The following is a 24,080-nucleotide window of genomic DNA, read 5'->3' as shown; positions in this document are numbered from 1 at the left end:
TTCATTGTCCCAGGAAGGGGAGACTTTATTGACACATTCCTGGGGTCAGATACATCACATGATCACACTGACAGAACCACAGGCACATAGACACAGGCAACAGAGCATGCACAATGTCGGCACTAGTACAGTGTATATCCACCTTTCGCAGCAATGCAGGCTGCTATTCTCCCATGGAGACGATCGTAGAGATGCTGGATGTAGTCCTGTGGAACGGCTTGCCATGCCATTTCCACCTGGCGCCTCAGTTGGACCAGCGTTCGTGCTGGACGTGCAGACCGCGTGAGACGACGCTTCATCCAGTCCCAAACATGCTCAATGGGGGACATATCCGGAGATCTTGCTGGCCAGGGTAGTTGACTTACACCTTCTAGAGCACGTTGGGTGGCACGGGATACATGCGGACGTGCATTGTCCTGTTGGAACAGCAAGTTCCCTTGCCGTCTAGGAATGGTAGAACGATGGGTTCGATGACGGTTTGGATGTACCGTGCACTATTCCGTGTCCCGTCGACGATCACCAGTGGTGTACGGCCAGTGTAGGAGATCGCTCCCCACACCATGATGCCGGGTGTTGGCCCTGTGTGCCTCGGTCGTATGCAGTCCTGATTGTAGCGCCCACCTGCACGGCGCCAAACACGCATACGACCATCATTGGCACCAAGGCAGAAGCGACTCTGTTCGCTGAAGACGACACGTCTCCAATCGTCCCTCCATTCACGCCTGTCGCGACACCACTAGAGGCGGGCTGCACGATGTTGGGGCGTGAGCGGAAGACGGCCTAACGGTGTGCGGGACCGTAGCCCAGCTTCATGGAGACGGTTGCGAATGGTCCTCGCCGATACCCCAGGAGCAACAGTGTCCCTAATTTGCTGGGAAGTGGCGGTGCGGTCCCCTACGGCACTGTGTAGGATCCTACGGTCTTGGCGTGCATCCGTGCGTCGCTGCGGTCCGGTCCCAGGTCGACAGGCACGTGCACCTTCCGCCGACCACTGGCGACAACATCGATGTACTGTGGAGACCTCACGCCCCACGTGTTGAGCAATTCGGCGGTACGTCCACCCGGCCTCCCGCATGCCCACTATACGCCCTCGCTCAAAGTCCGTCAACTGCACATACGGTTCACGTCCACGCTGTCGCGGCATGCTACCAGTGTTAAAGACTGCGATGGAGCTCCGTATGCCACGGCAAACTGGCTGACACTGACGGCGGCGGTGCACAAATGCTGCGCAGCTAGCGCCATTCGACGGCCAACACCGCGGTTCCTGGTGTGTCCGCTGTGTCGTGCGTGTGATCATTGCTTGTACAGCCCTCTCGCAGTGTCCGGAGCAAGTATGGTGGGTCTGACACACCGGTGTCAATGTGTTCTTTTTTCCATTTCCAGGAGTGTACAATGTGTACAAGAGCCAACAGCGAATAATAAGAGTTGTGACAAACTGAACAAAATAAAATAAAATCACAAGGACGGCTGTAGGAGTTTTATTTTGTCACAATAGTAAACGGCCATCGTCCCAGAGACCTCCTGCTAAAATGATTGACATAAAATAATAAGAGTGGACGACCAAGAACGAAGAGCTCGGATTAAAAATGGTGTAAGACAGGGTCCAGCCTTTACCCCGACTGTTCAGTCAGTTCATCGAAGAAACAATAATGGAAATAAAGAAAAGGTTCAGGAGAGGAATTAAAATTCAAGGTGAGAGGATATCAATGATACGACAAGCAAATGACATTGCTATCCCGAATATCCTGAGTGAAAGTGACGAAGAATTACAGGATCTGCTGAATAGGATAAACACTTTAATGGCTACTGAATATGGACTGAAAGTATATCGAAGAAAGACGAAAGTAATGAGCAGCAGCGGAAAGGAGAAGACCAAGAAACTTAACATCTGGATTAATGGTCACCAAGTCGATGGAATTGTGGAATTCTGATACCTAGGCAAAATAACCAATGATGGTCGGAGCAAGGAGATTTCTGATGGGGTGCTACAGACAAGAGTTGCAAATTGGGTGGCCTTAAAGGTAAGGAATGAGGAAATTCTGAGCAGAATCGGAGAGAAATAACTATGTGGGAAACAATGGAAAAGAGAAGAGACAGGATGACAGAACATCTGTTAATACGTCAGGGAATAACTTCAATGGTACTAGAGGAAGCTGTAGAGGGCAAAAACTATAGAGGAAGACAGAGACTGGAATACATCCAACAAACAATTGAGGACGAAGTTTGCAATTGCTGCTCTGAGATTAAGAGTTTGGCATAGGAGAGGAATTCGTGGTGGGCCGCATCAAACCAGTGAGAAGACCGACGACTCAAAAAAAGTATCTTCTGTTTCTGTATTCCTAAATTATCCTGAAGATTTTTCTCCGTCTTTCTTTCGTCAATTAAGCTGATCCCTGTGTTATATTGTTGACTGCGTTTACATAAACTGACGGATTGTCTTCCTTGGGTTCATAAACATTTTCCGTTATCTGTTATTACTTTTATGTTGTAATTTCATGGCCAGCACGTGTGGCCGTGCGGCTCTAGGCGCTTCAGTCTGGAACTGTGTGACCGCTATGGTCGCAGGTTCGAATCTTGCCTCGGGCATGGATGTGTGTGATGTCCTTAGGTTAGTTAGGTTTAAGTAGTTATAAGTTCTAGGGTACTGATGACCACAGATGTTAAGTCCCTTAGTACCCAGAGCCATTTGAACCATTTGTAATTTCATGTACCGATACGTTCCATGAGCTTGGTGATTTGTTCCTCAATCTGGTCCTATGGAACTAGACGTGTAAAATAAAAGATAAAAATAAATGTTCTGTGGTTAACCACTGCGTGTCTTTAATGTAATGGTGTCCATAGTCTTCTGCACCGTCATTGCGTTGATCATTGCTGATTCTTCCGCCTTTTTTGGGCAATTTCCCACCCCAAGGGCAAGACAGTATCCCTCTATCCGTTTCTCCGCCCTCTTTGACGAGACCGTTGACCGTTGACAGTACGAGACTGACTGCTCATCTTATGCCAGAAGTCTTCGATCGCTATTTCAGATGAATTTAATTCAAAATTTAAGCAGTGTATAGCACTCCTACCGTCTGGTACTGTTATACCATAACCTCGAAGCTGGAGGCAGGTTGTGAAATAAAACTGTCTTATTAAAGCAATTATGGTATAAAGCAACAGAGCAGTGTTACCCTCTGAGAGGAATTTTGTTATGTTGACCGTGTTGTACCTAACGGAGGTGGCTTATCGGAGGACCGTTGCTATTCACAATATACATAAATGACCTGGTGGATGACATCGGAAGTTCACTGAGGCTTTTTGCAGATGATGCTGTGGTGTATCGAGAGGTTGTAACAATGGAAAATTGTACTGAAATGCAGGAGGATCTGCAGCGAATTGACGCATGGTGCAGGGAATGGCAACTGAATCTCAATGTAGACAAGTGTAATGTGCTGCGAATACACAGAAAGATAGATCCTTTATCATTTAGCTACAAAATAGCAGGTCAGCAACTGGAAGCAGTTAATACCATAAATTATCTGGGAGTACGCATTAGGAGTGATTTAAAATGGAATGATCATATAATGTTGATTGTCGGTAAAGCAGATGCCAGACTGAGATTCATTGGAAGAATCCTAAGGAAATGCAATCCGAAAACAAAGGAAGTAGGTTACAGTACGCTTGTTCGCCCACTGCTTGAATACTGCTCAGCAGTGTGGGATCCGTACCAGATAGGGTTGATACAAGACATAGAGAAGATCCAACGGAGAGCAGCGCGCTTCGTTACAGGATCATTTAGTAATCGCGAAAGCGTTACGGAGATGATAGATAAACTCCAGTGGAAGACTCTGCAGGAGAGACGCTCAGTAGCTCGGTACGGGCTTTTGTCAAAGTTTCGAGAACATACCTTCACCGATGATTCAAGCAGTATATTGCTCCCTCCTACGTATATCTCGCGAAGAGACCATGAGTATAAAATCAGAGAGATTAGAGCCCACACAGAGGCATACCGACAATCCTTCTTTCCACGAACAATACGAGACTGGAATAGAAGGGAGAACCGATAGAGGTACTGAAGGTACCCTCCGCCACACACCGTCAGGTGGCTTGCGGAGTATGGATGTAGATGTAGATGTAGATGAAATGAAAGTCAGAATTACGTAAATATTTTAACAGTACGAACAAAATTTTGCTTATCTGCACTGTTTAACTGATAAAGGAAACGGTCGCCAGCCTAACTAGGCAAGAGAATGATTAACATTCTCGTTTAAGAAAGTAGGTATAAGTAACTATAACGGACAAACACAACCTAGACTTGGCCACACGCGAGTGCAATGAACTCTGACACATACATATGTTTTGAGATTGAAACTAACAACTGGAGAAGCACAAACTATTTGCAAAAATATAACAGATACCGAAACACACTATTACTTTCAGGGCTTACACAAACTGAATGGTCTTTATAACATTACTATTAATATGCACTTCTAATACGCAAGAGAGACAAACACTTGGCAAACATGAGTATATAACGTTTCACAACAGCAGCTTTCTACTTTTACTACAGTGAGACACAAAATTAACGTATATGTAAGATACTGACTCACTTCCTGCGATTTACAACAGGCAGTAATGTGATCATTTACTAAGTAAAACTTACGTAAGCCTCAGTCTTAAGAACTCTTAATTTGAAATTGGCAACAACACATTAATAAGCAGTTTTACTAGGAAAATCGTTTTCAGCAAGCATCATTAACTTTCACTCACTTTCTTGCCACATTAACTTTAACTTTCTTTTTACTATGTTCAAAGGACATTAATTAGCAAAAACACTGGTCTTTAACTTTCTTTCAGTAGGGACACTCGGTAATCACTTTAGCTCAAACGGAGAGGAACCTGAGAGGTGTTATGATGAGGAGAAAAATCAGGGTAGGTACATAAATTCAGATATAAATTACCTTATATTTGAGCACACTAACACATCCATTCAGCTGATCCTTCACTGTACATCATTGTAGTATTCCGATGTAATGATTGCGCAATGTGGTGGCAACTGCATGTTGTTAGGTGGAATTGCAGGTAGAATTGCTGGACTGTCATTTCTTGGTGGCGATGATAGGTACAAATTCCAGAATAATTCCAGCTATTTATCCATCCATCCGAGGCATTGGAAAGCGGCTGGAAAAGCCTCTCTCGGAACCAGCACAATATGCAACATTTACATGGCAGTGCACAGACTCGTACCTTGTCCCCGACTCGTAGCTCGTCCCCGAGTGACTATCATTTCCACCTTTTCTACATAGGCCAACCACAATTTGCGCGCGCTACACAGTTCCGTTCCAGAGGGGAACCACTACACCTTTTACATACAGAATAACTAAGAGCCCTAAGTGAGGATCAGCAGTTTACATAAAAGCAACCAAATACATTAAATAAGACTGAACATTTGCACATATTGACATTTCTACAAAAATTTATTCACACAGAAATTACAATTATATATAGTAAGTTTTTGTTCCTTCCAAATGGGACAAAGATTTTAAATTACAGATACACTACTTTGCATAGAATCAAATCAAGACACCAAAGTTTTTACAAGGATAGGAGTATACAGTTCTGTGCTATCGATTCAAACACATTGACAGATACTCAATGATGTAACATTAAATGAAACAAAAGCAAAATAAATCAGTACAGTATTAGAGCTATGGTGTTACAAGTGTATCAACATATATACTCCTAAAGGCACTGAATCGTATGTGGTAGAGGATTCTCCCTGCCAATAGTGAGAAGTATCAAGCTGTTGACAACTTGAGACTCCCACTTTTAATAAGCGAATCCAATTAATCATCGGATAAAGTCATGTTTATATCGATCAGCCTTTACTAATTCTACTAACGAGATTAGAAACCGTGACTGTGAATGTCAAGCCATCTCCTGATTTTCTTCTCCATATTGTAATTGGATTTCTGTGTATGTAAAGGTAGATTTTAGACCATCTGAGCTGCTATTTTTTAAAGCCAGGATTTCGACATACTATAGGACACAAGCCAAGAAACACAACTATGTTACTGTCTAGGGACTAGGGACGACTTGAGAAGAACTCGCTGATAAGGGTGAGGGGGTTGGGAAGGGGTGATGAAGTGTTGACCCCAGCTGGACTTTGCAAGTGCGCTGCCAGTCCATACTGTTTTGGGCTCGTCTTTGTTCTGGAACCCCTAATAAACTTTATCCTCATGATTTAAGAAACAGTTTACAATACGATAGTCTAGGAGAACTTTGAAAATGGTGAACCCTCGAGGCAAGGCCTAGTAAATTAATGGCCGTTTTACAGCTAGACTCTTCTCTCAAAGCGCTGTATATGAGGACATAGTACCTTGCACAATGAATCAGTATCTACCTGTTTCTACCTGAAGCAGCGAAACCATTCAGAGTCACTTCCTGTGAAGCGTGCTGTGACACACACGCCAAGACCCGGTGGGATGGAAGATGTCATTCTACCCATAGACAAGAAAGAAACGTATTGGATGTTCTTAAATACATCTAGACTTGGAGGCCAGAACACTTTTTCTGACTTTTTGTATGCGGGAAAGGCGTCCATTGGTGGACTAAGGAAACGACATGATGACGTAGATTCTCGAGTCCCAAATTCGCAGAAGAATTACGTCATTGGTTAGAGCTGGGTGATTTTTTTCTCGTTGGTGGGCGTCTTGTAGATACAAAATCTGATTAGAGCAGGGAGAAAAATGTCGTTCTTATTTGGTTTGACGATAGCGAGCTGAAGATTTCAATTTAGCAGCAGAGAGACGAAGAAGATACAATTGTGGACCGGGATTCTAAATAATGCTTGCAGTTAGACTACTTTCTGCCTGAGAGGCACGCAAGTTTCGGTGGCATCCGCCTGGGCCATTCGCAGTCTACTACCCCACACCCTACAGGTGTCATTGGCTGGTTATGACAAACGAAGCGAGGAATTTTCCAATACAGCCGTGATCAGGCAGACAAGCATAGTAGCATCTTTAGTTTCATTTCCCTTTCCGGCAGCATCGCACAGTCACCGTTATCCACCCGCGGCTACGTTTTGATAAGTTAATATTTTATGAAAGTAGTTATTAACGACACCTCTTCCTTGTCATATAACTTTGCCTAACTTAATAACTGTTTAATATAGTTTAATTCCAAGTTTCAATTAGATGTTCTTCGTTGTGTGCTCAACTAAAATCTACTACCAGAATGAGATTTTCACTCTGCAGCGGAGTGTGCGCTGATATGAAACTTCCTGGCAGATTAAAACTGTGTGCCGGACCGAGACTCGAACTCGGGACCTTTGCCTTTCGCGGGCTAGTGCTCCACCAACTGAGCTACCCAATCACGATCACGCCCCGTCCTCACAGCTTTATTTCTGCCTCGTCTCCTACCTTCCAAACTTTACAGCACCATTCTTCAGACTGGTTTGACGCGGCCCGCCATGAATTCCTCTCGTGTGACAGACTTACCTCAGACTGTCGTTTGTAACCTACGTCATCAATTATTTCCAACATATATCCCGCTCTATGTCTTGCTCTAGAACCTTTACTCTCAGGTACCATGGAGGTTATTCCATGATGTCCTAACAGATGTCCCATCAACTTGTTCCTTCCTCTTGTCAGTGTTCCCCATATATTTCTGTCCTCATCGATTCTGTGGAGAACCTCCTCATTTCTTATCTTATACCTCATTTATCACGTTATTCTGGAGCACCACACGTCCAGTGCTTCCATTCTCTCCTGCTCTAGTTTGTCCACAATCTATGCTTCAATACCATTCAATGCTGTGCTCCAGACGTAGTCCTAGCAGACTTCTCTTGTGCAGAAATGCCATGTTCGTGAGTGCTAGTCTTCTAGGTAAGACACCATGTGTTATTGTTGCCTTGCTAGCAGAATTCCGTAACTTCAACGACTTCATGATTCCCAATTATGATGTCAAGTGTATCACTGTCCTCAATCCAGCTGATTCTCATACTTTCTTCCTTCGATTTTCTTTCAGTCCATACGCTGTACGTATTAGTTCGTTCCACTCAACAGATCCTGTAATTCACCTTCACTTTCACTGAGAGTAGCACTGTCACCTGTGAATATTATAATTGACATCGTTCCATCTTGAATTTTTAATCCCAATCTCCAATCCTCTTTTTATTTCTGTCATTGCTTCGTCGATGCATAGATTGAGGAATCGGTGCGAAAGACTACATCCCAGTCTTACATGCTCTTTCATCGGAGCACTTCATTTTTGGTCGTTAAGTGTTATTCATTTTTTTCTTGTACATTATGTATGTTACCCGTCTTACCCTATAATTTACCTATATTTTATCTGAGATTTTCCAACATTTTGCACTATTTTATATCATGGAACGCTTTTTACAGTTCCATACATCCTATGAATGCGTCTTTTCTATATCGTCAGTCAGTCCTTCTGACAATAATTTCATTTTAGATTCTTTCCCATTTTTCAAGTAGTCGTTTTGCATTAGCTTTCCAGCAATTTCTACCTATTTCACACAAGCGTGACTTGTATTTGTATATTACTGAACATCCCTGTTCATGTTTGTACTTGATTTTACCCTGTTACCCAGGGTTTTCCCGCGTTTACATTTCTTGTACCTACGTGTTTCTTTCCAACTTCCATGGTTGCCCTATTGAGAGATGTGCACTCCCCTTCAACTGGATTACCTACTTATCTATTCATTGTCGCAGTGTCTATAGCCTCAAAAAATTTCAAGCGCCTCTCTTCATTCATTAGAAATTGCATTCCTCACTTCGTTGCGCGTTGATTTTTCCTAACTTGTCTCTTAAACTTCAACCTACTCTTCTCCATCACTAAGTTGTGATCTGGGTCTGTATCTTGTCCTGAGTACGCCTTACAGTTCAGTATCCGATTTCTGAATCTGTCTCTGACCATGATGTAATCTAATTGGAATCTTCGCATATCTTTCTGACTTTTCCGAGTATACCCCTCCTCTTGTGATTCTTGAACAAACAATTCCCTCTTACTGGCTGAAATTTTTTGCTATTTCTAGACCAGGTTTTTCGTAACATTATTCGAAAAATTCCAGTGCGTGATATAGGCCTACAATGGTGACAGCATCAGATCTGTCGCTCAGTACTCAAAATATCAGTTTCCGAAATTGACACATCACGGTTACATGAGAACAATATCATGTTGAGCGACAGAAACCTTGGAAGATGAAATCTGTTTTTCCACTTGATCTGCTGAAAACATGACGCTGTGTTTCATAAGAGCGTATTTATATCTGATTTAGGCGGTTTCTCTGCGAAAAACCTACTTTTTCCATGCAGGGGCTACGTGTTTTGTGAGCTTAAAATATTCTCTAGGCTCCTACACAAGTCTGCGAAACAGGCCTGTATTGATGGATTTCATTTCGTGTTAATTAAGAACTGATGTTGTGGATGAAAGTTCCCGTCATGGCTTCATCGATGTTACGATTGAACAGTAGAGGCTAAAGGGTACAACCTTATATTCCACCGTTTTTATTCCGTGCTCTTTGTTCTTGGTTTTCCGGTTTTATTGGTCCTTCTTGGTTTTTGTGTGTTTTGTATACGACGCGCTCTCCCAGTAGCTTACACCTAGTTTTCTCAGAATTTCGAACATCTTGCGGTATAATTTCGTTATTGACCGGTTTCTCTGAGTCGACAAATCGCTTAAACGTAACTTTATTTTCGTTCAGTCTTGCTTGCATTATCAATAACGACGTCAGAGCTGCTATTACTTTTCCTGAAGCCAAACTGGTCGTCATCTAACAGATACTCAATTTTCCTTCCCATTCTTTTGTTTATTATTCTAATCAGCAACCTGGATGCATCAGCTGTTTAGCCGATTGTGCGGTTATGCTCACATATGTCGGCGCTTGCTATCTTTGAAGCTACGAGTGTGGTGTTTGTTCGATATTCTCATGGTATACCGCCACTCTGATACATTCTACATAACAAAGTGAGTAACCATCATGTTGCCACTTTCCACAATTATTTTAGAAATTCCGATTGAACGTTGTCTATCACTTCTGTCTCATTTGGTCTTAAGTAGTTCATTCTTTTTCTTAAGTTCTAATTCTATTGCTGGATCTCTTCCCTGTCGACACCTGTTTCATCTTCCAGCACGTCAAAGGACAAGACCTATGCGCTATCTCCTCTTTGTTTAACAGTGGAATCCTAGTGGCACTCTTAATGTTACTGCCCTAGCTTTTACTTTTACCAAAGGTTGTTTCGACTTCTCTTAATGCTGTCAGTTCTTCCGACAATCACTTCTTTTTGTCGATTTCTTCACATTTTCGATGCAGCCATTTCACCTTAGTTCCCCTACACTTTCTATTTCTTTAATTCCTAGGTGACTTGTATTTCTGCATTCCTATGTTTCCCTGAACAATTTTGTGCTTTCTGCTTTTTCGAAAAAAATGTAACACTTCAACTGTCACCTTCAGTTTCTATGCATTTTCCTTCGTTTTACCTATATTTTTGTTCCCAGCTTTTGTGATTGCCCTTATTAGACATCTCCATTTTTCTTGGACTGAACTGTCTACCGACATATGCATTGCCGCGGTATCTATAGTCTCAAAAAACTTCAAACGTGTCTCCGCATTATTTAGTACGTTCGTATCCTACTTCTTTCCGTACTGATTCTTCCAGAGTAGTCTGTAAAACTTCAGCCGACTCTTTATCATTACTAAATTGTGATCTGATTCTATATCTGCTTCTGGGTACGCCTTAGAATGCAGGAATTCTGCCTGACCCTGACCATGTATTCTAAATGCAATCTTTTCGTACCTCCTACCATTTTCCAGGGCTACCCGCTCGTCCTGTGATTCTTGAACAGAGTATTCGCTATTACAAGGAGAAATTTATTGCAGAACTCAATCTGTCTTTATCCTCTCTCGTTCATGCTACCAGCCCTTCTTCTCCGATAAACCTTCCTTCTACTCCTTGCACTGTAGCCGTATTCCAGTCCCCCAGACTGCTAGATTTCCATCTCTCTTTACATGCTGAATTATCTGTACAAATCAAAATTAAAATTGCTTGAGGGGTTGGGGACAGGGGTTTCACGCCATTGGCAACCCCACAAAACGTGTAACGCCATTGGCTATTGCGGGAAGGAGGTGTGATTGTGATTTCCGGAAATAATGTCATTGCCAAAGCGGTGGATACTGACGTTAGCGATTCCGTGAAAAGAGATGATGGTGAAGTCATCCCAGGAATGTTGATGCTGATGTCACCGATTTTCCCACCAGAACCCGACCCGAACTGCCGCTTGACAGATACAAATTATTTCATCTCGCCGTGCTATTTATTTCTGTGCATTTGCCGATGTTCTAGCGTTAAAAGGTTTTTTGGCTTTTCACATTTAACCAAATATAACATTGATGATGATAATTCATGGCAATGTTTGCCGACAAGATAAAGAATGCAACCTTTTAACACTAGATTGCGTACTCACGGCAGTTCTCCTTGGCCGTTTCTTGGTACGACTTGGAAAGAGAGAAAAATTAATGAATGATCGACGATGCGTCGGTTCTCGATTGTGTTTAGGAGACGTACCGATTGATCGCGTGAAAATAGTTTCTCAAATGACCTCTTAACCCGGATTGCTTTCTCGCAATCAGACTCTTCAATGAAATTACCTAAGGGACCTATTTGAATAATAAAAAAAAATTGGAAATGAATGCAAAACAGTGAAATTTTGTAAAAAAGTTGTCAGCTCGGAAATTGAACACATTAATGGTCTCCCAAATACAATCGAGACACCGCGATAAAGAGCGAACCTGTAACAAAGCTCATTTAGACATAAACATTATTTGTAGTTAATTTAAAGAAAAGAATAAGCATAGATTTTCTGTACAGTGAAGCATCAATATATTCTCAAAGAAGAAAGGCGTTAAACTATAAACATTAACAAATTTACAATGAATACAAAACTTACATTTTTATGTTTTTCACATACATGGAGCAGTCCAACACTCGCTGCTTTTGTATGTGTGATATTTTGTAAAAATTAAATGTCCTGGCGTGCGCGTAAGTATTTTTTATCGTCACTAGGTTTACAAAAGCGTTTTCTTTCTTGATGATAACGTGGTTTTTCACACTAAATGAAATATAACTTGTAGCGGTGCTACACAACACGTCTTAACAAGTCGGCAACCAAACATCAAAGGTAATGAAGTACATGTTAACATATCGGCGACCAGAAGTACAACGAACTATAAAGACTCTAGAATTTTCCTAACAAATGACAAATTGTTCTTTCTTCTGTTTCGCAGCTTCTTGCTATCAATCGCTGCGGCAATGATTTTAAATATCTGCGCCCAGCGAGTCATAGTATTTAAAAGTACCTTTTAAACGCTGGCCGCGCGTCTTGGTATAGGCGCCACTTATAAACAGATTTCGTTTCTTTACTCTCGCGTTGTCATGCTTAGTATCATTACAAACTACAGCTCGATGGCTGTCCTTTTCTCACATGCAAAATGTCTGAAATCCAATAATATCACAATGTACAACGTGCAGATTATAAGTAACAGTTTAAAACAGAAATTTATGTAGCAGATTACTAACGACAAATTCCTGTCGTTCACTTGTTTGGTACTAAGAACTGAATGTATATTTACTCATCTGGGCAAATGTCATGAGAGGAGTTTTTAAACCGGAAACTCATCAGCGACAATTCTAAACAACATAATAAATCTGAGGCATTATCAGTTTGCAACATATGCCTTTAGTCTTTCCCTTGTTTGTCGACGAAAGGTGCCTTAACTTTTACGCAGGCATCCGGTTACGAGCTACACATATTGGGACAATATTATTGAACGAGAACGCTGTGAAATTAGCCGAAAGTGTGCATCTCCACAGTTTTAGACAAAAGGCCGATAATACAGTGAAAACCTTAACCGTCGGATTATTCTGTTCCTTTTAGATAGCCTTGTACACGAAAGGCAACCACAGGATGGCGAAACAGTTGAAACGTTCGTAAACTGTAGTAGAATATACAAGGGTGAGTCAAATGAAAATCTTAAATATGTTTATTTAAATATTATTTATTGTGCAGAAGTGGTACAAAGCTCTATCACTTTTCAACATAATCTCCCCCACGCTAAATGCAGGTCCTCCAGTACTTACAAAGTGCATAAATTCCTTTAGAAAAAAAATCTTTTGGTAGTCCGCGCAACCACTCGTGCACCGCGTGGCGTACTTCTTCATCAGAACGGAACTTCTTTCCTCCCATTGGGCCTTTGAGTGGTCCAAACGTATGGAAATCGCTTAGGGCAAGGTCTGGTGAGTATGGTGGATGAGGAATACAGTCAAAATGCAGGTCTGTGATTGTTGCAACTGTTGTACGGGCAGGATGGGGCTTTGAATTGTCATGTTATAAAAGGACATCTGCTGACAGCAATCCACGTCGCTTTGATTTGATTGCTGGCCTCAGATAATTTTTTAGGAGATATTTGTATGATTCACTGGTGACAGTGGTCCCTCTAGGCATGTAATGGTCCAAAATGACGCCTTTTACGTCCAAAAAGAGAGTCAGCATAACCTTCCCCGCTGATGGTTCTGTTCGAAACTTCCTTGGTTTTCATGATGAGGAATGCCGCCATTCCTTGCTAGCTCTCTTCGTTTGCGGTTGGTGGAAATGAACCCAGGTTTCGTCCCCACTGACGATTCTTGCAAGGAAGCCATCACCTTCTCGTTCAATGCGCCGAAAAAGTTCTTCACAAGCATTGGCACGTCGTTCTCTCATTTCAGGAGGAGTCAGCTGCCGTGGCACCCATCTTGCAGACACTTAGTGAATCTGGAGCACATCATGCACAATGTGGTATGCTGATCCATGACTAATCTGTAAACATGCTGCAATGTCATTCAGTGTCACTCGGCGGTTTTCCTTCACTCTGGCTTCAACTGCTGCAATGTTCTGTGGAGTCACAACTCGTTGTGCCTGACCTGGACGAGGAGCATCTTCCACTGAAGTCACACCATTTGCGAACTTCCTACACCATTTGTAGACTTGCTGCTGCGAAAAACAAGCATCACCGTACTGAACCTTCATTCCTCTATGAATTTCATTAGGTTTCACACCTTCACTACACAAAAACCGAATAACAGACCGCTGTTCTTCCCTGGTGCACGTCGCAAGTGTGGCGGCCATCTGTATACTGATACTGCGACGGTATGTGAGCATCTGTACTATGCTGCCACCCACAGGCCATTCTGCAGACTGTTTGTAGCACACTTACCAACTTACAGGATAACGGCGCAAAATGTCGATTCGTTATTACAAAATTAAAGTTTATATTTGGCTCACCCTCGTAGGTTTGCGATTACAGATTCTTACAGCTAATTGTTTGATATGGTCCAAATGGAGACACGCAGCCTGCTATATTGAAGCTATCTGCCATCACGGTAGCACCTCCTTGTTTACTGAGGCTTATGTCATGAGCGGTATATGATATTCATATGCTTTTACTAATGTAGAACTGTTGTCTGAAATTACTTTAGCATGCATGATGTGGTAAATATGATCAGTGCCCAATTAATTCTGTATGCATCACACACGACGACCTATTGTTTGCGGATATTGTGACATTGGATTGTAATACAAGCTATTCTGTTCACACAAATTCTGACAATGTTTCCCGCTGTCTGGCAATCGTACATTAATCAGTGTAACAAAATTTCTCATTAACATTATTTGGTTGCAGATGACAAGCTACTTGTGATGAATAATGCACAAGTGGTCCTGAAAAACCATGGAAACCTAGTGTAAAGGTATCAACAAAAGGAAACTAATTGTTTGTTTCAACTAAATATCCAAATAATTTTGTAATCGTCTTGTAGAAATGTTAACATCGCAGATTTAAATAAAACAGTAACCTACTGATGATGGCACAGAGGTGCTTGAACATGTTTGGAAACTTGGAAAAAACGGTTTTTTGCATAACTGGCGGACCTTATATCCAACAATTTCAACTGCTAACACGGCAAACACAAGGAGCTGCAAATCCAAATGATGAATATATTGTTTTTATCTGGAGATCGCTTGGGTACAAGCCGAATCCAATAGAAACAAATTTAAAAAGCTGCGATCTTGACTATCGAGGATTTCTCAGAATCTACAACTTAAAATTACGGAATTTTCAGAATGTGAAAACTGCGGACTTGACTGAAACGCGGATAGCAGACACAGACATGCTCAGAAGAACGATTGGTTCAAATGGCTCTGACCACTATGGGACTTAACTTCTTAGGTCATCAGTACCTAGAACTTAGAACTACTTAAACCTAACTAACCTAAGGACATCACACACATACACGCCCGAGGCAGGATTCTAACCTGCGACCGTAGCAGTCCCACGGTTCTGGACTGTAACGCGTAGATCTGCGCGGCCACCGCGGCCGACCAGTAGAATGATATACATAGAAAACAATATAGGAGGAACCCACTGATGATGTTGAGACTTTATCGAACCACGATCACTTTTCAAAACATAAAGCTAATATAAGAAGAACTTTCTATCACTGTGAAAAGGTTGACCCTGATTTTCATTATTTCTTCTGCTGGAGCGTAAAGATCAAAAGATGATGAATATGAGCGGGGTAAAAAGATAGAATTAGATTTCAGATAAGTAGCTGTACAAACAGGTAGCTATGCACAGAACCTGAAATCGAGGCCCAGGACTGAATGTGTCTTAAATCTCTCGCTATCATCTTCAGTGTTGGTACAGATATATCCTTCCTGATACTGCCAGAGGGCGGAAGCATTAGATCTCATAGACGACAACAAATAGATTTCTTGCAGCGTTCGTCACTTTGTTATGGATATTTTATATACATATATCAGCAACCAAAGCGGCGGAATGGAAAATGTGGCGCAGCACACAGGCGCAGTCGTAAATCTGTGGCTAATGAGCCGTAAATAGGATGTTTATGTGCAGGCCGCGTCCTGAGGCCGCAGCCGTGACGTCACATAAATCCGGCCTTCGGCTGTGGGCTGCCATCGGGACGATCTTCCGGTCGCCTGGCTCGTTGGTTGGGCGGAAGCTACGGTTACGCTTGTCCGCCGTCTGTGTTGAGAACGAAACTGGCGGACCGTGATCGATGGTAGCATGGAGCGGAAGACAGGCACGGTCAAATGTGGAGAGTCGCTTCACCATGTCGTATTGTGTTACTGCGTCCCAAACAGCGGCGAGTAGTACAACAGAGCTGTAAATGTTTATTTTCGCTGTCCATCAATAAACATGTATTGATGCGCTACTATAGCCGATGTTACCACCTAAATACTGGATTCAAAACTGAAAAAGCGGCAAATGTGGTAGGACTCGTGCACAGAGTGTTCAGTACAAACTTAAATACATAATCATATTTCATCCATCCCCGGAAGCGAGAATCTCAACGAAATTTGCGTGTTATCGATATAGCACTAGTAAGTCATCTGTTACGGGAATTCCAAGACCGTATCAACATCTTTACAGCAGTTGCTCTCACTAGCCTGGACATACAAAATTGGACAAGCAGAGAAATTTAGTTGCTATATGTTCAAACAGAGGATTTAATAAAATATTTTTATTTACTTACTCAAACAGGAATGCAACTTACATTATTTGTTTACTTGCTGATGTTGTTGTGGCCTTCAGTCCTCAGACTGGTTTGATGCAGCTCTCCATGCTACTCTATCCTGTGCAAGCTTCTTCATCTCCCAGTAACTACTGCTACCTACATCCTTCTGAATCTGTTTAGTGTATTCATCTCTTCGTCTCTCTATACGATATTTACCCTTAGCGCTGCCCTCCAATACTAAACTGGGGATCCCTTGATGCCTCAGAATGTGTACTACCAATCGATCCCTTCTTCTAGTAAAGTTGTGCCACAAATTTCTCGTCTCCCCAATCCTATTCAGTACCTCCTCATTAGTTATGTGATCTATGCATCTAATCTTCAGCATCCTTCTGTAGCACCAATTTTCGAAAGCTTCTATTCTCTTTTTGTCTAAGCTATTTATCGTCCATGTTTTACTTCAATACATGGCTACACTCCATACAAATACTTTCAGGAACGACTTCATGACACTTAAATCTATATTCGATGTTTACAAATTTCTCTTCTTCAGAAACGCTTTCCTTATATGTTCAAACAGAGGATTTAATAAAATAATTTTATTTACTTACTCAAACAGGAATGCTACTTACATTATTTGTCTGCATGCGGATGTTGTTGTGGCCTTCAGTCCACAGACTGGTTTGATGCAGCTCTCCATGCTACTCTATCCTGTGCAAGCCTCTTCCTCTCCCAGTAACTACTACAACCTACATCCTTCTGAATCTGTTTAGTGTATTCATCTCTCCGTCTCTCTATACGATATTTACCCTTAGCACTGCCCACCAATACTAAACTGGTGATCCGTTGGTGCCTCAGAATGTGTACTACCAATCGATCCCTTCTTCTAGTAAAGTTGTGCCACAAATTTCTCTTCTCCCCAATCCTACCTATTCAGTACCTCCTCATTAGTTATGTGATCTACGCATCTAATCTTCAGCATCCTTCTGTAGCACCACTTTTCGAAAGCTTCTATTCTCTTTTTGTCTGAACTATTTAACGTCCATGTTTTACTTCAATACATGGCTACACTCCATACAAATACTTTCAGGAACGACTTCATGACACTTAAATCTATATTCGATGTTAACAAATTTCTCTTCTTCAGAAACGCTTTCCTTGCCATTGCCAGTCTACATTTTATATCCTCTCTACTTCGACCATCGTCAGTTATTTTGCTCCCCAAATAACAAAACTCCTTTACTACTTTAAGTGTCTCATTTCCTAATCTAATACCCTCAGCATCACCCGATTTAATTCTACATCCCATTATCCGCCCTTTGCTTTTGTTGATGTTCATCATATCCTCCTTTCAAAACACTGTCCATTCTGTTCAGCTGCCCTTCCAGGTCCTTTGCTGTCTCTGACAGAATTGCAATGTCATCGGCGAACCTCAAAGTTTTTATTTCTTCTCCATGGATTTTAATTCCTACTCCGAATTTTTCTTTTGTTACCTTTGCTGCTTGCTCAATATACGGATTGAATAACATCGGGGAGAGGCTACAACCCTGTCTCACTCCCTTCCCAACCACTGCTTCCCTTTTATGTCCCTCGACTCTTATAACTGCCATCTGGTTTCTGTACAAATTGTAAATATCCTTTCTCTCCCTGTGTTTGAACCCTGCCACCTTCAGAATTTGAAAGAGAGTATTCCAGTCAACACTGTCGAAAGCTTTCTCTAAGTCTACTAATGCTAGAAACGTAGGTTTGCCTTTTCTTAATCTAGCTTCCAAAAGTCGTAGGGTCAGTATTGCCTCACGTGTTCCGATATTCCTACGGAATCCAAACTGATCTTCCCCGAGGTCGTCTTCTACCAGTTTTTCCATTTATCTGTAAAGAATTCGTGTTAGTATTTTGCAGCCGTGACTTATTAAACTGAGAGTTCGGTAATTTTCACATCTGTCGACATCTGCTTTCTTTGGGATTGGAATTATTATATTCTTCTTGAAGTCTGTCCCCAGTCTCATACATCTTGCTCACCAGATGGTAGAGTTTTTTCAGGGTTGGCCCTCCCAAGGCTATCAGTAGTTTTAATGGAATTTTGTCTACTTCCGGGGCCTTGTTTCGACTCAGGTCTTTCAGTGCTCTGTCAAACTCTTCACGCAGTATCGTATCTCCCATTTCATCTTCATCTACATCCTCTTCCATTTCCATAATATTGTCCTCAAGTACATCGCCCTTGTATAGACCCTTTGTGTACTCCTTCCACCTTTCTGCTTTCTCTTCTTTTGCTTAGAACTGGGTTTCCATCTGAGCTCTTGGTATTCATGCAAGTGGTTCTCTTTTCTCCAAAGGTCTCATTTTCCTGTAGGCAGCATCTATCTTACCGCTAGTGAGATAAGCCTCTACATCCTTACATTACTCCTATAGCCATGCCTGCTTAGCAGTTTTGCACTTCCTGTCGATCTCATTTTTCAGACTTTTGAATTTCCTTTGTGCTACATTTACTGCATTTTTGTATTTTCTCATTTCATAAATTAAATTCAGTATATCTTCTGTTAACCAAGGATTTCTATTAGCCTTCGTCTTCTTTCCTACTTGATCCTCTGCTGTCTACACTATTTCGTCTTTCAAAGCTACCCATTCTTCTTCTAATTTATTTCTTTCCCCCATCCTTGTCAATCGTTCCCTAATGCTCTCCCTGAAACTCTCTACAACATCTGGTTCTGTCAGTTTATCCAGGTCTCACCCCCTTAAATTCTCCCCTTTTTGCAGTTTTTTAGTTTTAATTTACATTTCGTAACCAATAGATTGTGGTCAGAGTCCACATCTGCCCCTGGAAATGTCTTACAATTTAAAACCTGGTTCCTAAATCTCTGTCTTACCATTATATTATTTATCTGATACCTTCTAGTATCCATGTATACAACCTTCTTTTTTGATTCTTGAACCAAGTGTTAGGTATGATTAAGTTATGCTCGGTGCAATATTCTACCACGCGGTAATGTTCGTTTATTATCCTCTTCATGGATCATGAATGCAAGATATAATCTAACAGCAGAAAGATATTTTTATGTTTAAGAACTATCAGATTTTTTTTTGCTCTAGTCAATATGTGAAACTATTCTTCTTGCCGAATTTCATGATTATAGATCAAAGGGAAATATTCTTTAGGTTTGGATGAGTGACTTTGAAGTATGAAAACATGGGACAAAATGGTTGTTTTGTTGACTTCATTCAAATAGAAGCTTAGATGTCTTACACCGTCAAGGGACCATGGACTCTAGTCGTGACATATACTTGAAGTAGATATATCTACCCGCTTCTGTGAAATTGGGGTCTCAACAGTCAGACACACAGGCAGACGGATAACAGACCGATCCTACAATGGTTTCGTTTTTACAGACTGAGGCACGAGGCACGGAACGCAAAGAAAATTATTAAAGGAAAAAAATTAAGTTTTTCTGCCATTGTTTTCATTTTATGAACAATATTTCGACGAACGACCCAACCGCCATCTTCAGGTGCTACAGGTTTTGCTGTTGTATGTATTCGCCTTCTGGGCTCCAAAAATTTAACAGAAAAACTCGCAGCACCTGAACAAGAGTTGCTGGGTCGGTCGGGGAAATTTTATGGATGCAATGGAAATTCGGCACAACACCTGGTAGCACACGATTAATCAATCACGTTGATAAAACCTGAGAGATCAAACACTTAGGCTGGCGGGCAGAAATTTGCATCCATCACACTTCCCGTGAGGTGCACGCACTGGGATGGGTGCCGCACGGGTGACGAATACGGTGACAAAAAGCTAGGTGTAAACTGAAATATAATTTGCTTGATTACTTAAAATATTTTAGTGCAAGTTTTCTGTTATTGGCCTGACACAAGCCAAACGGTTTGGTGTTGGGGACAGAAGTAGGAAGTGAGGATACTTCCCCCGAATCGTTCACAGCTTGTCTAACGGGCAATAATAATTCACAGCTTGCATCGAATGAGCAATACGAATTCACAGCTTGGGTCGAATGAGCATAAGAACTGATCTTTGTTTGCAATATTCGCGTAGTACGTGTAAATGCGATGTCTCGAGAAATCAAATACGGTTATCATGGAACTGATTTGGGTAACGATTCCTAGGCAGCAACCTCCCTTACGTAATAATGAAATTGAGTTATGCTAATAAGTTTCCCACAGTTAAAACCTAAATTAGGTAGCGAAACAACGCAAACGAAATTTTAAAAATTATAGGTAAAAGACCCTATAAAATGTAACACAATGGACTCTAGGTCGCACAAAACTTGATTATTTAGGAAACAGTATGGAAAATCCATTGATAAACTCTTGATGATATTGCGATTCTAAATACCTGAACGCAACCTATTTTGATTCTCTCGGAGAGAGCCATTAACACATAATTAACAACGAAACATTTTCCAATTAGGATAAGCTAAATAAAGTAAGCTGAATCAATGGAAATTAAACTCAACTCAAGATACATAGCATACACTTAGCATGGAACACAGTATTTCTCTCAGAAAATATTAAAACTGCACGATATTTATACAGTTGCCAGACACCCAGAACATGAAGTAAGATTGTGTAATTGATCGTGTCAATGATGAGAAAGAGAGTTCTGTTTTGCAAATAATTTTTTTACGGTAATCACTATGTGTCAGAAGGACTTTTTATTAGTATGATGCACGCAGAAGTCCATGCTACGACACGACCAAAATATTGGCGAAGCCCAGAGGAGTGAACTTTCAGTGCCACTGCAGAAAAAAAGACTGATATCGAGAAAGGTTGGTATCGAGCACAAAACGTATATCGTAAAGAAAAATGTGACATAACCTCTGTAAAGCAATAACGAACAACAGGTCTCGGACGAACTTAGGGAAGCAATGGAGGTATGGCGACCAGGCATAGCGATTTATTTTTTTATTTATTTGTTTGTTTATTGTTCCGTGGGACCAAATTAAGGAGAAGTCTCCAAGGTAATGGAACGAGTCAATACATGAAATTATAACACGATATTAGAAACAGATAAAATGAAATATAAAAAAACATATTCAGGTGACCAGTCGTAAGTTTAAATGAAGAAAATCATCAATCTAACACTGGAATTTGCTTAATTTTTTAGCTCTTCCAGGAGCTCCTCGACAGAATAGAAGGAGTGAGCCATGAGGAAACTCTTCAGTTTAGACTTAAAAGAGTTTGGGCTACTGCTAAGATTTTTGAGTTCTTGTGGTAGCTTATTGAAAATGGATGCAGCAGAATACTGCACTCCTTTCTGCACAAGAGTCAAGAAAGTGCATTCTACATGCAGATTTCATTTCTGCCTAGTATTAACTGAGTGAAAGCTGCTAACTCTTGGGAATAGGCTAATATTGCTAACAACAAACGACATTAAAGAAAATGTATACTGTGAGGGCAATGTCAGAATTCCCAGATTTTTGAATAGGGGTCGACAAGACGTTCTCGAACTTACACAACATATAGCTCGAACAGCCCGTTTTTCAGCCAAAAATACCCTTTTTGAATCAGAAGAATTACCCCCAAAAATAATACCATACGACATAAGCGCATGAAAATATGCGAAGTAGACTACTTTTCGTGTTGAAGTGTCACTTATTTCAGATACTGTTCTAATGATAAATAAAACATCATTTAGCTTCTGAACAAGATCCTGGACATGGGCTTTCCACAACAGCTTACTATCTATCCGAACGCCTAGGAACATGAACTGTTCTGTCTCGCTTATAGTATGCCTATTCTGTCTGATCAAAATATCGGTTCTTTTTGAATTGTGAGTTAGAAACTGTAAAAACTGAGTCTTACTGTGATTTAGCATCAAATTATTTTCCACAAGCCACGAACGTAATTCATGAACTACATTATTTGTTACTGTTTCAATATTACACACAAGATCCTTCACTATCAAGGTGGTAACATCAGCAAACAGAAATATTTTTGAATCACCTGTGACACGAGAAGGCATATCATTTATATAAATAAGAAACAGCAGTGGCCCCAGCACCGACCCTTGGGGAACGCCCCACTTAACAGTGCCCCATTGGGACTGAACATCACTACCACTCTCAATATTGCGGAGAATTACCCTCTGCTTTCTGTTCTTAAAGTAAGAGGCGAACCAATTGTAAGCTACTCCCCTTACTCCATAATGGTCCAACTTCTGCAGTAATATTTTGTGGTCAATACAGTCAAAATTTCGTTAAATCAACGAAAACACCTAGCGTTCGCAACCTTTTATTTAATCCGTCCAAAACCTCACAGAGAAAAGAGAATATAGCATTTTCAGTTGTTAAACCATTTCTAAAACCAAACTGAACATTTGACAGCAAATTATGTGAATTTAAATGCTCTAGTAACCTTGTATATACAACCTTCTCGATAACTTTAGCAAACACCGATGGCATAGAAATAGGTCTAAAATTGTCAACATTATCAATGTTTCCCTTTTTATAAAGTGGCTTACTACGGAGTACTTTAATCGGTCAGGAAACCGACCACTCCGAAAGGAAAAGTTACAGATATGGCTGAGAACCGGGCTAACATACATAGAACAATACTTCAGTATTCTGCTAGATACCCCGTCATATCCATGAGAGTTCTTGGTCTTTAGTGATTTAATTATTAACTCAATCTCCCTCTTGTCAGTAACATGGAGGAGCATTTCAGGTAACAGTCTCGGAACACTTATTTCTAAGAGCGGTATATGATTCCCTTTCTATTTAGTTCACCTGCTATATTGAGAAAGTGATTATTAAATACTGTACATATATGCGACTTATCAGTAACACGGACATTCCCACTACGCACTGATTCTATATCCTCGACCTGTCTCTGCAGACCAGCAACTTCCTTTACGACTGACCATATGCTTTTAATTTTATCCTGAGACTTAGCTATTCTATCTGCATACCACATACTTTTTGCTTTCCTAATAACATTTTTAAGCACCTTACAATAGTGTTTGTAATGGGCTGCTGCATTTAGATTTAGACTGTTTCTAACGTTTTGATATAATTGCCACTTTGTTCTACAAGATATTCTTATCCCTCTAGTCTGCCACCCAGGCTGCCTGTTTGTGCTAGTACCCTGTTTTAAACGTTCTAACGGAAAGCAATTTTCAAAGAGCATGAGAAAAGTCTTGAGAAAAGCATTATATTTATCGTCTACTGTATCAGCGCTATAAAAATCTTGCCACTCTTGTTCCTTTATAAGGTTTACAAAGGTCTCTACGCCCACTGGATCAGCTTTCCTGAACAGCTGATGACTATATTTAACACGTGTTGCAGCACAAAAATCTTTTAAAGTTAAAATTTGTGCATCATGATCTGAAAGGCCATTCACCTTTTTGCTAAGAGAATGCCCTTCTAGTAACGAGGAATCAACAAAAATGTTGTCTATGGTTGTTCTACTGTTCCCTTACACTCTCTTTGGAAAGAATACGGTTTGCATAAGATCATATGAATTAAAGAGGTCTACCAGCATCCTCTTCTTTGCCCAATCACT

This window comes from Schistocerca cancellata, chromosome 5 (genome assembly GCF_023864275.1).
Source record: "Schistocerca cancellata isolate TAMUIC-IGC-003103 chromosome 5, iqSchCanc2.1, whole genome shotgun sequence".
NCBI classification, from domain to species: domain Eukaryota; kingdom Metazoa; phylum Arthropoda; class Insecta; order Orthoptera; family Acrididae; genus Schistocerca; species Schistocerca cancellata.
Note: the sequence above shows the minus strand (reverse complement) of the source record.